Here is a 13,408-nt window from a genome sequence, read left to right as displayed (position 1 = left end):
TGGGACCAGGGTGGAAAGAAAAGGGAAAAGTTTAAGGAAACTATTGAAAAGTGGGATATTGGTTAGAATAGTTGAGTTAGAAGAAATGCTTACCCAAAAAATTATTCTGGAGTCTTACCTTAGAGGTAAGATCTCACCATTGCTTTTAAATAGCTCCTGAAGAGCTCTGACAGACTGAGAACAGGCTCAATGTGAATTTGCTACAAGAGCTAAGTCAGTGGTAATGCACTTTAAGTTGAAGTTCAGCTATTCTTTTGGATATTTTTCCCAGCACTTTCTCCTCTTGATCAACCATAATTCCTGGTGATTACGGCTGGAGAAGGAGCCCTGTATACCAATTCCACATAAATTTAAATGTTAAGGTTTAAATCCTGGAGCAACAGTTGTCTCCTGATCTTCTACATTGTGCTTGTACTGAGACTTACTGCAGCTTTCGCTCTTGCTCTCTCGGAGGGTATGGGAGCCCCTGTTGTGCTGAATGGAAGATGGGCACAGAAGTATGTCCTGCATGGGTTTATAAATGCTGTGCCTTTATTCTGGAAGCAGAATTTGCTCGATTCCACTAGGTGGATCTATTGAGAACAGTGTTCCCTCTTTTATGTAAAAAGCGTCTGTCACTTAAGGGAGAAAAAAAGAAAATTTTTTCTTTATTACTGCTTTACTCAGCTCCTTATGTTCTAAAAAAACACAAAGGTGGCCACTTTTGTCCACCGAAAGCTCTAAAGCCACATATCAGTGTCAGTCCATAATACCTTGAAGGACTTTTTCTCTTCATTGCAGTTTTTGTCTTTATTTTGCAAAGGTAAAGAGTCAGTGCTGTGAGAGGGAGCTACACCTCCACAGTGACCTGGCTTTAGATGCTGCTTCTATTGCATTTCTTCCTGATACCCATTTTGTACTCTCATTTGGATCCTTTCCTGGTCGCTGTGATTTGATGAATTTTTGCAATGACTTTACCACAAAAATTGGCCAACATAGGCTCCTCATCTTAGTATCTGCTTTTAGTGACCCATGCCAGTTGTCTGTGATGTCAGGCTCAATGACAGTTGACTGCTATATTGAGGATGTGGATTTATCTGCTAAAAATGCTCAACTTTTTACAGATCCTGATTATCTTGACCCTGTGATGATGGTGAACACAACCTTGGTTGATCGAATCTATAAAGAGATATTTATTTTGGTCATGGCCCCTGGGAAATAGACAGCTTGTTCTCAAATGGGTTCAGCCTCTACTCTCTTTTGGAAGCTGGGACCTCGAGTCCCTTTACCAAGAAGCTTTCCTGGAATCTGTGCCACTGGGAAAACCTCCATCCACCTTGTCAGTTTGCTGGGGTTCTGCCCAGGAAACCCCCATGTTTGTAACAGGAATTTTGAAAGGCTTTTCCCTTTTTTTCCTGTGAGAGTGTTTTATTTATGTCTTCTTGAACCATGCTTCAGCAACTTCCTTGCTGGCTGACTTGTGTTTTCACTGGCTCAGACTGCCATGTAGATCGCACCACCTGTTCCAGAGTTTGCTGAAACATTTAGTGCAAGTTTTCTGAAATCCCTTATTTAAAGTCCCTGCTATTGGAGGATTTCTTTTATGTGCCTTTCCTTATCAATATTAAAGACCTGATGCTCTGCTCTTCCTTGGAGAAGAGACCTCCTCCTAAAGGCATTAAGCTTTCAATGGGCTTCTTCAGCCTTAGTTGAAAGAATGCCCAGTTGCTTATCACTTCTCTTTAGGAAGAAAATGCTGATCACACTTTTTATTAACAAAGGCAGGATTATTCCATGGTCCTTCCTTATAAAGCAAACAACTTATAAATATTTAAATATATAAAGCTAATGTTTCTCCCCCACCCATTGGGTAAATTACTGTATGCCCAGTTGTCTTTTGCTACTTTCCTGTGTAAAGCCTCATAAAATACTCCTCCTACCTGGTCTTTTGTTGGACTCATCAAACTTGAGGAGATTTGAGATACTCTCCCATTATTTACATCTGTCTGAAATGAGATCTTCCAGAAGGCTGTCATTACACAAAGGTAGAAATCATGGTGAAAGGTAATGTTGCCTAGCTGAGGAGCTAAGCTCTCATTTCTCTCTTCCTACTTTTTAAAGTTTGACAAGTCTGTAGCTGATAGCTTTTCCTCTCTGAGAAGGTGCCCACTATGCTCTAAGGCAGTGCAAGAGCTTTGCAGAGTAAGGCACACAATATGCATCTCCTCTGATCTTTCCCTCTGTCCTCTGTATACAGAGTTTTTACCTTGTTTTGAAGAGGCACAGTATTCCTGCCCACTCGTAGAGGAGGCACAGAAAGGAGTACAACCAACCCAAGAAGTTGGAGAAGCAGCTAAGGACAATTGAGAGCACAAAGACTTTGAAGAGAAAAGACCTTTTCCTGGATGCAATAAAAGAAAAAGGAAATAGTACTGAAGAGAAAGGAACAGTACTGAGAAATGGGGAGAAATAGGAAGGAATACTGGGGGTAACTATAGACGTGCTAATGGTGCCTGAGAATACTCTGAATTCTGAGAGATGTTGGAGATGAAAACTGGAGATGAAAACTCTCCCCAGGCTCAAATCTGAGATTTTCTGAATCCCAGCTAACCAGTATTCATTGCTCAGGTGCTGGAGCCTGTCACTGTGTCAATAAAATTAGGAGGTCTCTCGTCTTTAGGATGCACTGAGCTCATGGATCTACAATATCTCTTTGCAGTCAACTTTGGGCCATCCCAGCCCAAATAATCATGTCTATGAGGTGCTGGGGAAAACAGTTAAACAATTTTGATCAGTCTTGTTAACAGAATCCTCCCTTGACAGCACCTCTGCCTGCAAGTAATAGCCCTGCTCTTCGAGATTTTGAGAAGAGTTTGACATTTCCTCCTGTAGAGTTGAGTTGGAAGAGCATCTGAACCATCCAACTGACTATAAAAAAAAAAAAAAAAGAAAGAAAAGAAGTAAATTTGATTGGTGATTCACCAGTGCTGGACCACTCCGCTGCCCTTATCTTAGGGAGGGTTTAGTACCTAATCTCAGCTTCCTGGGAGATGGTTCTTAATCTTTGTCCACTTGAAAGTTTCTGGAGGGAAATTATTTTTCCTTCCAGAACAGAAAGAAAAGGAGAAATATTTGAATTTCTGCAAAGATCAGAGTCAAAGACCTCATGTTCATGCTTGTTTTAACTCAAATTGTTGTTTCTTAATGAGCATCATGCACTTACTCCAGAGGAACAGGAAATCCCAGTTAGATGTCTCAAGCTCCTCTGCTGTCAGTTGCTGTTTCACCTATCTCTAGTCAATATTCTTATCTTTGTCTCAGGAAAAAGAACCATGGGGCTTTCCTGAGTTCTCATTCTTCTGTAACTCTTTGTGCAGTGCTCTGAAATCTCCTGTGTTTTGCCGATTCCAGGTACTTGATTTGGCCCCTGCCTCTGAAATGCCATCCCCTCCTATGTGGTTTGTTTAATGTAGCCCTAGGTCACAGAAATCCAAAGGTGAAACCTGATATTTTTTAAAAAAGGTATAGCTCATTCTTTTATGAGACTGCTAATAATGTTCAGCCTTGACAGGGTTAAAAGGCAACATCCATTTCCCCATTATCTTGTTTAAAAAGTGCCTTTTTTAAAGTCCATATGGCGACTTCCTTTCGACCTGCTTTCCCATCCTCGTCTCTTTGTCAGGGCTGTCACTTATAAAGAATCACTTGACTTACAATAACAAGTTCAAAAGAAGACAGAATATAATCAGTTGATCCACGAAGAATTGAAATAAAGAACACCCCCACTGCTCCAGTTATCATTCCCATAGAGATAGTGATATTATTGATGTGATTGCTATGCTAATTTCTATAGAAAAAACTTGTATTTTGGAATTTGTTCAAAGAGAATTTCAGACACATCAAATTGGAAAATGCAGAGTGAATTCCTAAACTTTTTCGTATAGGCATGGGAATCTTTTTTTTTTTTCTTTTTTTTTTTTTTTAACGTTGAATAGCTCTGAACAACTATTTATAAACTTCACTTCAAATACCAATTGGAAAAATGTTGCTAATTTTTCAGTTATTATAAAAGTTAATTCACTGTAGTTCTATTAAAAAAAAGTCCCATTGTACCTTTAGGGTTATTAATATCGCCCCCATAACCTGCAGAAGTGGGACTGGACCACAAACTCCAGAAACAGAGGCTAGGGATCTAGGGATTATAAAAGATGGGCACATTTAAGTCCAGTGTTTAGGAAGAGCTAATTAATCTATACCCCTTCCTCTGCAATTCCATAGTCCCTCTGGGAATTGCCACAAACATAAACTTTTTTTTTTTCTCATGGATTCCTATTTTAACTAGAAGGTTTCAGCTTGTGATGTTATGCTTTTTATGTAGTAAACTGATTTAAAATGTATGCCAGTCATCTTCAGGGAACTCATTTCAGTCAAGATGAAACTAGTCTTACCTGAATCAATGTTTTAAGTGTCCCTGTGGCTCGGCATTTTGAATAATCAATCTGTCTCCATCGCTTCTTAATCATGCGCATCACAGTCTTTTTTATTTGTCAACCCTTTCGGATCCTGGCTTTTTGTTATTAACATGCCCCTAATGTCACATGCAAGCCTTTTCTTTAAAACAAGCTGCTCATTGGTGTATTTTGATACTTTTTATTATTACTAAATCTTTTTTCCCATAATTACACCACAATCATTATATAATCCCATAACAAAGAGTCTATTGAGGCACCATGCTTTTGTCAACTATGGGACACAGAATCCATAATTGCATTATTCAGCTTCTCCCCCCCCCTCTGCTTTGTAGAAACACAACCTATTTCACCAGTCACATTTGCACCTTGTTTGCTTGGTTATATATTATTTACTAAATCGTTGCCCTGCGGATAAACCGTGTAAAGTTGCTTTAAAAAAGTTATTTGTTTGATAATTAAGTCCTGAAAACCCATCGTTTAATGATTATTCCGAACCCATAAGGCAGAGAACCTCCATGACGTTTTTCTCTAAGTTTAATTACCGTATGCTAATTTCCTTGCCTACTACGTGATTAATTAAAATCATATTTTCATAATCATTTGGCACTAGTATTGTTTTAGAATTATCATGATCCCCTAAATAGTGTATGTAAATAAAGTCGGCTCTAATGGAAAGAATCAAAATGCAACGCTGAGGACCTTTATGTGTTTGTATGCATGCGATTGGCAACATAACTGGCTTATTTACATTAAATACGCCACAAGGTTACAGTGCAGATCAACGTCACTTTATCGCTGATTACTTCTCTTAAACGCCGGAGCGGTGACTGATGCTCCGGTCCCCCTGTCCGCCAAGGTTTCCCCGGGAGTTTTTTTTTTTTTTAGGAGAAACAGACTTTGCATAGTTTCGGGAGCAGGTAAGAAGGGCGCTTTGTGGAGCCCGGCGCTGCCCCCGGGGGCTCGGCGGGGTTCGCGGGGCGCGGGCAGCGGCGGCGGGGCGCGGGCGCGGGGGCTGCGCGGGCGCGGGGGCTGCGCGGGCGCGGGGGCTGCGCGGGGCGCGGGCAGCGGCGCTGGCCGGGGGGCTGCGGAGCGGCGCGGGCTCCTCGGGGTGTTTACACGCGCTCAAGGTCACGACCAAGCTGCGCCGTGTTAAATGGTTTCTTAGTTGCTAGACAGGGAGAAAAAATGGACGATCACAGACCATTCTTTGTAGATTATTATATCAAGGGTTCAGCTTTTGGCTCATCAAAGCTAAATGCCGCAAGACCTATCTAGTTGCTGTGAATTATGCCAAGACGACAATGGAGTGCTTTTTTAATGGTACAATGCATTTCACCTACCAGATAGGGGGAGTCCACGCTGAGAGATGGGGATGTCTTGTGATGTTGGGTGATCAGTATCAATGAAGGGGGTTATTCTGAAAAGAGACAGATTAAAATAAAGCGCTCTTTGCTCGGGATGTGCTGGAAGCAGTTGGGAGGGCTACCCGGAGCGGGCGGCCGCGGCAGCCCCGCGCCGCACTTTTCCCCCTCCGCACAAGAAAATGATCAAGTCAATCATGTGGACATGCTTCATTATTCATTGAACACAATCTTTTACAACGCTCCGTTTACGTGCGGGAGTTTCTTCTACGCTTTGCTTTAAATTTTAAGGTAAGAAAGACAAAGGTAAAAAGGGGGTTTTTGAGGATCCGGGAGGCTCCCGCGAGCCATCAAAGAGGCTCCAAAGTCAGTCCGGAGTATGTTTTTGTTTTTTATTTCTTTTTAATCGTGGCAATGGGGCCTGCGTTTTCCACCGTGATTAAAAAAATACAGTATAATTAAATATCCATAGCAGTGACGTTTGCAAGCAGGGCTGTCAGGGGAAAAGCAGAAAATAATGAAAGGAGCGGAGAAGCCATTGAATGGCGCTATAGAACTTAGCCTGAAGAAAACCCTACGTTTTTCCTCTTTCTCTCTCGTTTCTTTTAAAACCGTTACTTTACAAAAAAGGAGCGGGCGGGCGAGGCGAGGGGAGGCGAGTGCCGGCGGCGGCCGCGGCGCTGCCCGGGGGCCGCCCGCCGCCGGCCCCAGCCCGCACCGACCCTGCCCTTAACTTGCCCAGAAACTTTTTGTTTTAAAGGGTTGCTGCGGAGCAAACTTTGCTGAAGTGACTTTAAACGCGGGCCCCCCCTTTCCTCCCTCCCTCCCCCGTTAGGATCCCGGCTAATCGTGGTGTAATTTGTAAACTCCCCCCCTCTTTTTTTTTTTTTTTTTTTTTTTTTAATCAAAGTTAGCTGATGCATACCATGTGTCAAACTTGTGAGATTCAAGTGCCTAAGAGACCTGCCATTTTGTGCTCTAATCGACCTCTTATGAATAGGAGCCGTGCATAATGCTGCGAGGAGCGTTGTGACATTCAAGTAGGCACTAAATGTCAGGCCAGGTCTCAGCCCTTTCGGGGGGAGCGGAGCGCGCCCGGCGGCGCCGCGGGGAGCGGGGAGGCACCTGCCAGCCCGCCGCCGGGGCTTTTGTCAGCGCCCGGAGAAAGTAACAGGTTAAGGAGGAAACTTAAATGGCAATCCCCGGCGGGGAGGGGGGAGCATCACCTTCCCGGCGGCGCGCCGTGCGCGGAGGGCCGCGGGGGCGCCGCTGCCTGCGCGGGGCAGCGGCCTCGCTCTCCGGCTGCGCGGGGCTGCGCGGGGCTGCGCGGGGCTGCGCGGGGCTGCGCGGCCGGGAGGCGGGGGGGCACCGGGCCGGCGGCGGGATTAGCGGGAGGGGGGGAGGAAGGAGAGATTCTTTGATGCTGTGTAGGAAAGAATCCAGATTTTAATGCGCCCATCTGTTGCAGTTTTGCAAATAATTAATATATATGTGTGTATGTGTGTGTGAGAGAGAGAGAGAGGGGTTGGGGGAGCGCTGCCGCCTGTGAACTTCAACGCAAAATAAAAGGTCGCGAAGATTTATGCTGTTTATCGGAGGGTCCGCGGCTCCCGCGGGGCGGCTCGCACGGGCTCCATCCGAAAAGTTAGTTGCCGGCGTGCCCCGGCGCGGCGGCGGGGCCGGGGGCACGGTGCGGCCGCGGGTGCCGGCGCCCGGGGCGGGCGCGGCGGGGAGGGCTCCGGCCGCCGCCTGCCTGCGCGGCGGGCATTGTTTCGGGGTGCGTGCGGCGGATGTGGCCGCGGCTGATACAGTGTCGAGGCGGGGACGTGATTTGTCAGATCCCTCCGTTCGCTCTTGAGCCGCCGCCGGGCCGGGCAGCGGCGGCGCGGGCGCGGCGCGGGCGCGGTGCGGGCGCGGCGCTCCGCGGGCGCGGGGCAGGGGCGGGCGCGGGGCGCGGCTGCCCGGCCGCCCGCGGCGGGAGCGCTCTGCGGGGCTGTGCATTCCCTCGCCGCCCCCCGCCCCCCCGTGCAGTTTAAAATAAATCCAACAGGGGCCGTGTTTGCTGAGCTGATGTGCCCGGCTGATACAGATAGCGGCGGCGAGCCGCCCGCTTCTGTGGAAAAAGACTATTTTAAGTGTCATAATTAAGTTTAGAAGCCTTGTTTGGGCTCATTCACTGCTCGAAATAAAAAGGACTGGCTGCTTTTAGACCCTTTCTGAAGGGGTTGGCTAAGCGCCTCTGCACGTTCGCTTGGAGAAGAATGTTTTCTTTTCTAGTTTAATATTAGAAACTATATTTTTACTTGTTTAAAGCGGATTTGATTTTTTGGAGATTTTTTTCCCTCTCCTCCCCCGCCCCCCCATCGCTCAAATCTTTGTTCATTGTTCATTGACTGTGGAAGGCTGCTTAAATGTACGGAGAGAGGGGGGAGGCCCCCTCGGTGGTTTGATGTTGAAATAGTAAACCTGAATGAGGAGGGTGGCTGGAAAAGTGGACATTGCAGCTTTAATTAACTTCAAGATGCTTCAGCGAGGACCAGAGCGTAGTAGTGACGTTGCCTCATAAATCTGTCCAGTACAGTGCGTTGCATTGAACTATTACAGTATCACCATCATATTGAATATTCACTACCTATCCGGGAGCAGATTTGCATAATTGGATCTTTTTTTAAATGAAACTTGTTTGCAAAAACCCAAACAAAACCAAAAAAACAAAAGCCCAAGTGAAAACCGCGGCGATCTGCATGGTTATAAAGGGTTCAAACATATCCGAAAAGTAAGTGACCTGCATAAGTACATCAATAGGTTAAGTGCAAATAAGATGAGAAGTGCTTCTGAAAGCTGTACATTCCCTATGTGGTCTCTTGGGTTGTTTCTCAATAGCGAGATTTTTTTGTAGCCTCAGGGATTTTAGGTTTTCTGTCTGCTTTCATAACTTTTTCCCTCACAGTTGTTATACAAGGTGAGGCTTTTGTACCATGCCTGTGTACCTGTAGTGATGTTTTTAAAGGAAATAGATGAACAGTTTGTAATTTGTGCTGTTTGACTTGTATAATTATGGCTACTGTGAAAGGGAAATGTGTGTTGCAATTATATTTCTGGTCATCGAATAGATCATCACTAAATATGTCAGAATATTCAAAGACTGTTTGTGTATGTGTTCGTGTATGCTTAAAAATTGACTAAGTTACCTAAGCTGTTACTTCTTAAATCAGAGAGGCAACTAGCTTTTCAATGTGTGTGTACCCCCCCATTTGATGGAGGATGAAGATGACTGAAGTAATTAAAAATACCAGCAATTTTTAGAGTGAATTTGTAGCTTCTGTGTAAACCCCATCCCCTCCTAACCGAGTGGCTGGCTTGCAATATTGCAGTTTTGGATCGGGCAGGTTTAGGAGTATTTTGTGAAATCAGACGCTGGTGTTTCGGATGCTGCGAGGGAAAGTTGTGGAGGGAAGGCAGCTGGGAGCTGGGAGCTGCCTCGTGGGGAAGGGGAGCAGCCATCGGTGGGGCGAGCCGGGCAGAAGTGCAAAGTCTGCGTGCAGCCCCAGCCTTGCCCCGGCTCTCCCCCCTCGCCGAAGGCTGCTTTAGTTATGATGTCATTCTGATAGTGGAGAGCAAATGTCTCCTGATTCTACCATTAAACGCCTGGCTGATTTGCCTGATAATGATAGCATTGACGTCCTGCTCCTTGACAAATGCAAGCCCTACGAGCCCTATGAATTAACTTTTTTCCCATAGCTGGGAGCCAGCTAGCTTTACGACTCATGAATGTAGCAGCACTTCTTTGACAGATTACTTTGAACCTCCTCCATTCTGCAACAAACCCCCTACTCTAAACACCACTTCTGTTAGGCTGCGAGCAGACCCCTGGACAGTTTGGGCCTGATTTGCAGGGCTGCTGAGCATTCATCACTTCCACTGACTTCAGATGGAGTTGTGGGTGCTCAGCAGCTTTGAAAATCGGGCCCTGTGTTCAGTCAACAGATGATGCATTTTTTGGCTTGTTTGGTTTATTTTTTTTTTTGTTATTGTTTTTTAAGTTAGACAGTTAAAGAGGGCTCTATGATTTCTAGTCATTATAAAAATATTTGTAAATAGCTTGAGTTGTTTGTCCTAGTCTGGTCTGTTTTACCCTTTCTGTTATCCTTTTTTTTTTTTTAAATTTTATTTTCAATTAATCTTCTAGTGGATGTGCTGTTAATCTTCATAAGAAAAGGATCATAAATGAGTTGTTTAAAGTTTTCAGAATGTTGTAGAAGAAAAATATTTCCAGTTTGGTACCAAGTGCTGAGAGATTCGATTGCTGTTTCAGAACGTGCACTAGAAGAGTGTCTCGGTACAGTTGCTAAACCCTGCGACTGGGTGCACTTTCTCATGTCTGCTCTGCCTTCAGCTTTTGCTCCTGACTCTGAATTTCTATCCCTGCAGGTAAATGAGATTTAATATGATGGGGTTTTTAAAGTGCCAGTGACTTAAACTTTGTTTTCATGTGCTGTTGCGATGATGACAATTAACAACTGCAGATGTAAGAAAGGTCAGCTTCTCTGTTACTTTTGCAGGGAATGAACATGAAGTGTTTGCAGGCTAAAGATGTGTTTTGCAAATGATTTCTTGAAGATACAAGTTGCTGTGATGGAAACACTGTATTAAAACTCTTCTGATAAATTGACTATGTCTTTATTAATGGAAAAGAAGGAAAAAGAATCTTTCTACGGGCTTTTTGAGTTCTGAACATATTTAAGCTCTAATACTCAGCAAGTTGTCTGGCACTGTCTTCACTGTAGACTTTTATGTAATGAAGAGGCTGATTGTCATATTTTTGTCCATGCCAGAGGCCAATAACCCAACCCATTCATTATCAGAAGAGAGTAGCCTGTAAGTTGCAACATCAGTACCACTGTTTTGCTTGCAGCAATGAAGACAGTGCTGAGATCAGAAATTGTGATCTTCAGTAGAGAAAGCTGACACATTAGGTTGTTTACCCACCATGGAGCCTTAGGTGACCAAAGAGATTTGCATTAGAACAGATGTAGAAAATCCACTAGTCCATTAAAATGGGCTGTGCTTATTCCCTAGGAAGCACAAGTTTCATCAAGTGTAGGGAAATCAGTAAGAAGTAATTTTTCCAAATGTTGATTTTTGCTTAAAGTTGACTTTGAATTGCACAGGTGTTTTTAGAGTGCCTTGACTAAAAAAAAAAAAAAAAAGGCAAAAAAAAAAAAAGGAGCATGATTTATATGAATTTTATGAAAATGGGAACCGAAGCCATAGATATATTTATTTTTATAGTTTGAGTGTGTGGACAAATCAAGAATTTTAATCTTCTGATTTAGTGTACTTTAATAAGATTGTAAGCAAATCTAAATTTTAATCTGTGAATTTCTCTCAGATACCTGAAGAGATGTGCATCGGCTCTTCAAAATGCTGAAAACAGTATGATCTTGAAAAACTATTTTTCTGTCCTCCCTTTCATACCTTGCATTTCCCTGAGTCGCAAGCAATTTGGATTCAGGGAAAGACAACAAAGATGAAAAAATAGAATACATGCTCTTTCTTATATAGAAACATGAATAAACTTATTTCTGGCAACTGTAGATGGAAATCCGAATTTCTCTAGTGAAGAAACTCCAGGCACAGATATTTGTGGAAGAGGAAAAAAAAAAGGATGAGCTACTGAAAGAAAATATGTCAAAGTAAAATAATTCTGATGCTTAACTGGCTGATCTCAGGGTTATTGTACAGCTGTGTGGTTCTGGCTTCCAGTTGTGTGGCCAAGTATGGAGTATGAACTTTCTCGGACCGAGGCACTGATCAGAATCTGCCCTTGGCTAGAGACAAGAAAAAATGGGAATGATCCGATAGATGTTTAACGGGAAATAACCGCGGAGCGTCTGCCTAAATCTGAGTGGATCACCGTAACTGCTATGACATTTTCACTCATATTGGCAGGTTAAGCAACGAAGCCAAGCACTGAGGGAGAGATTTGAAGCATCTTTTCAGGGACAGCAGAGATCCAGATCAGGAAAGAGGCAGGGGAATAGGGTAGTGAAGGAGGATTTGGGTTGCCTCTGCCCAACTGCACCAAAGCTGTCACTAAATATGCTCCCAGAGGTAGGATTCTCCCAGTATTCTGAATTTGGCACCTTTCCCTTAAATTTAAATTTGCTCTAATTTTCAGGTGCATCTTACTAGATAACCAGATGCATCAAAAAGGCAAAAGAATTACAGAGGAGTAATTATAATTAGCCTAGTTGTCTGTGTTTTTTAAAAATTGTAAGACGGGTCCTTGAAAGTATTTTGAAGTCACTGTTTTTTACAGTTCTTAATCTAAATACTCCATGTGAGATTGTTTTCTAAAGAGATGGGTTCATCGGGTCAAGTTGAACTATATTAAAGACAAACAATTTTGTTATAATCTGACTGTCTTTTAAACACAGATGAGGAAAACAGAACTAAAATAGCCACAGGAGCCTCAATATCTGATCTTTCCTCCATTGTGCACTGCAGTATTTGAGACTCACATAACCAAAAGCAGAATTAGGTAATTCCTTACGAGTGTTTGCCACGTTATGAAAAAAGCAGCACTGCCAATCCTGGTAGGACATTAACAGACAGATCTGCAGGTAGCAGTGCCTGAAAATAATGATGATGGCTGCAGTCCCATGGCATGGGGCAAGCAGCAGAGCTTCTTTGAACCAGCAGCTCATTTTGCTTGCATTAGTGTTGAACTGTCCAGCTGTAGGAATCTCGGGCTCCCAGAGGGAGCGAGTGCTTGCCAGGAGGGTGGAAGCTGGTGAAGATTAGGCAGGGGTTATCCCAAGTGGGTACCACAGTGCCAGGGAAAGGCTGCTTGGGAAAATTTGGCCCTCTCTCAGTTTTGTGAAGAGGAGAAGCCAGAAAGGGAAAGAAAAAGGAGAGTATGAGCTGACTTTCACTCCCAAGAGGGGTGCAGGGGAGGTCGGTGGCAAGGAACACTACAGGATCACCTGTGGCCACTACTCTGCCTTGGGACAGCCTGGGATGTCCTGGGGCGTGTTCCTGGTCATCAATCTTAGGAGGGTCAGGGTGCTGTGGTGCAAAGGGGTGCATGGCTGTCCTGATTGTTCCTGTTATGATAAGCTTGTTTCAGCCTTTATGTGAATTTTGACATAGTTTCTTTACATTGCCTTTTTTTTGTTGTTGTTGTTTCAATAAGTGCTGTTAGAAACTTTTCCTACTTTTTTATGCCTTTGGGATATTCTGCCACAGTCACTGTGGTTCTTTGTGAGGGGGATGGGGGTCCTGTTGAGCTCATCAATGCTACAAAGGGGTTGCTATCAAGTACCACAGTCTACTCCGTCACAAGAGGGCTATGCGTTGTGCTTCCTTCATAGTCCTGGCCCCTGCTGATCTGGGAATTAGCTCTGGTAACCCATGTCACAGCACTGTGTTAGGTTGCCAGCCTGGCATTAAATTTATTTTTCTAAATGATGGCATGCAGTATCAATGTTGTTTTATTTCACTCTCATCAGCTGGCCTCCATAGATTTTGCAAGCATTATTACCATCAATCTTATCCCTGGAATACCAGTGGTAGATACAGATAGATGTAGAT

At 44.0% G+C, this 13,408-nt stretch overlaps 1 protein-coding gene across 20 annotated transcripts in view; it reads left to right on the top strand.

Annotated features, from left to right (window-relative positions):
* Positions 1-5,115: 5,115 nt before the first annotated feature.
* Positions 5,116-13,408, top strand: part of ZNF536 (zinc finger protein 536) — a 345,678-nt gene continuing 337,385 nt past the window's right edge. For 8 of the 20 annotated variants that reach the window (XM_038148361.1, XM_038148350.1, XM_038148365.1 and 5 more), the window contains exon 1: positions 5,562-6,103. The gene's annotated coding sequence lies outside the window, so the exon portion shown is untranslated. Of the gene's footprint in view, positions 5,369-5,561; positions 6,104-6,710; positions 6,987-7,842; positions 8,589-8,610; positions 10,244-13,408 lie in introns of those variants that run through there. The other 12 variants (XM_038148352.1, XM_038148367.1, XM_038148359.1 and 9 more) reach the window with 6 other exon arrangements.

Source organism: Motacilla alba, chromosome 11 (genome assembly GCF_015832195.1).
Source record: "Motacilla alba alba isolate MOTALB_02 chromosome 11, Motacilla_alba_V1.0_pri, whole genome shotgun sequence".
NCBI lineage: Eukaryota > Metazoa > Chordata > Aves > Passeriformes > Motacillidae > Motacilla > Motacilla alba.
This window is presented reverse-complemented; position numbering and strand designations above follow the sequence as displayed.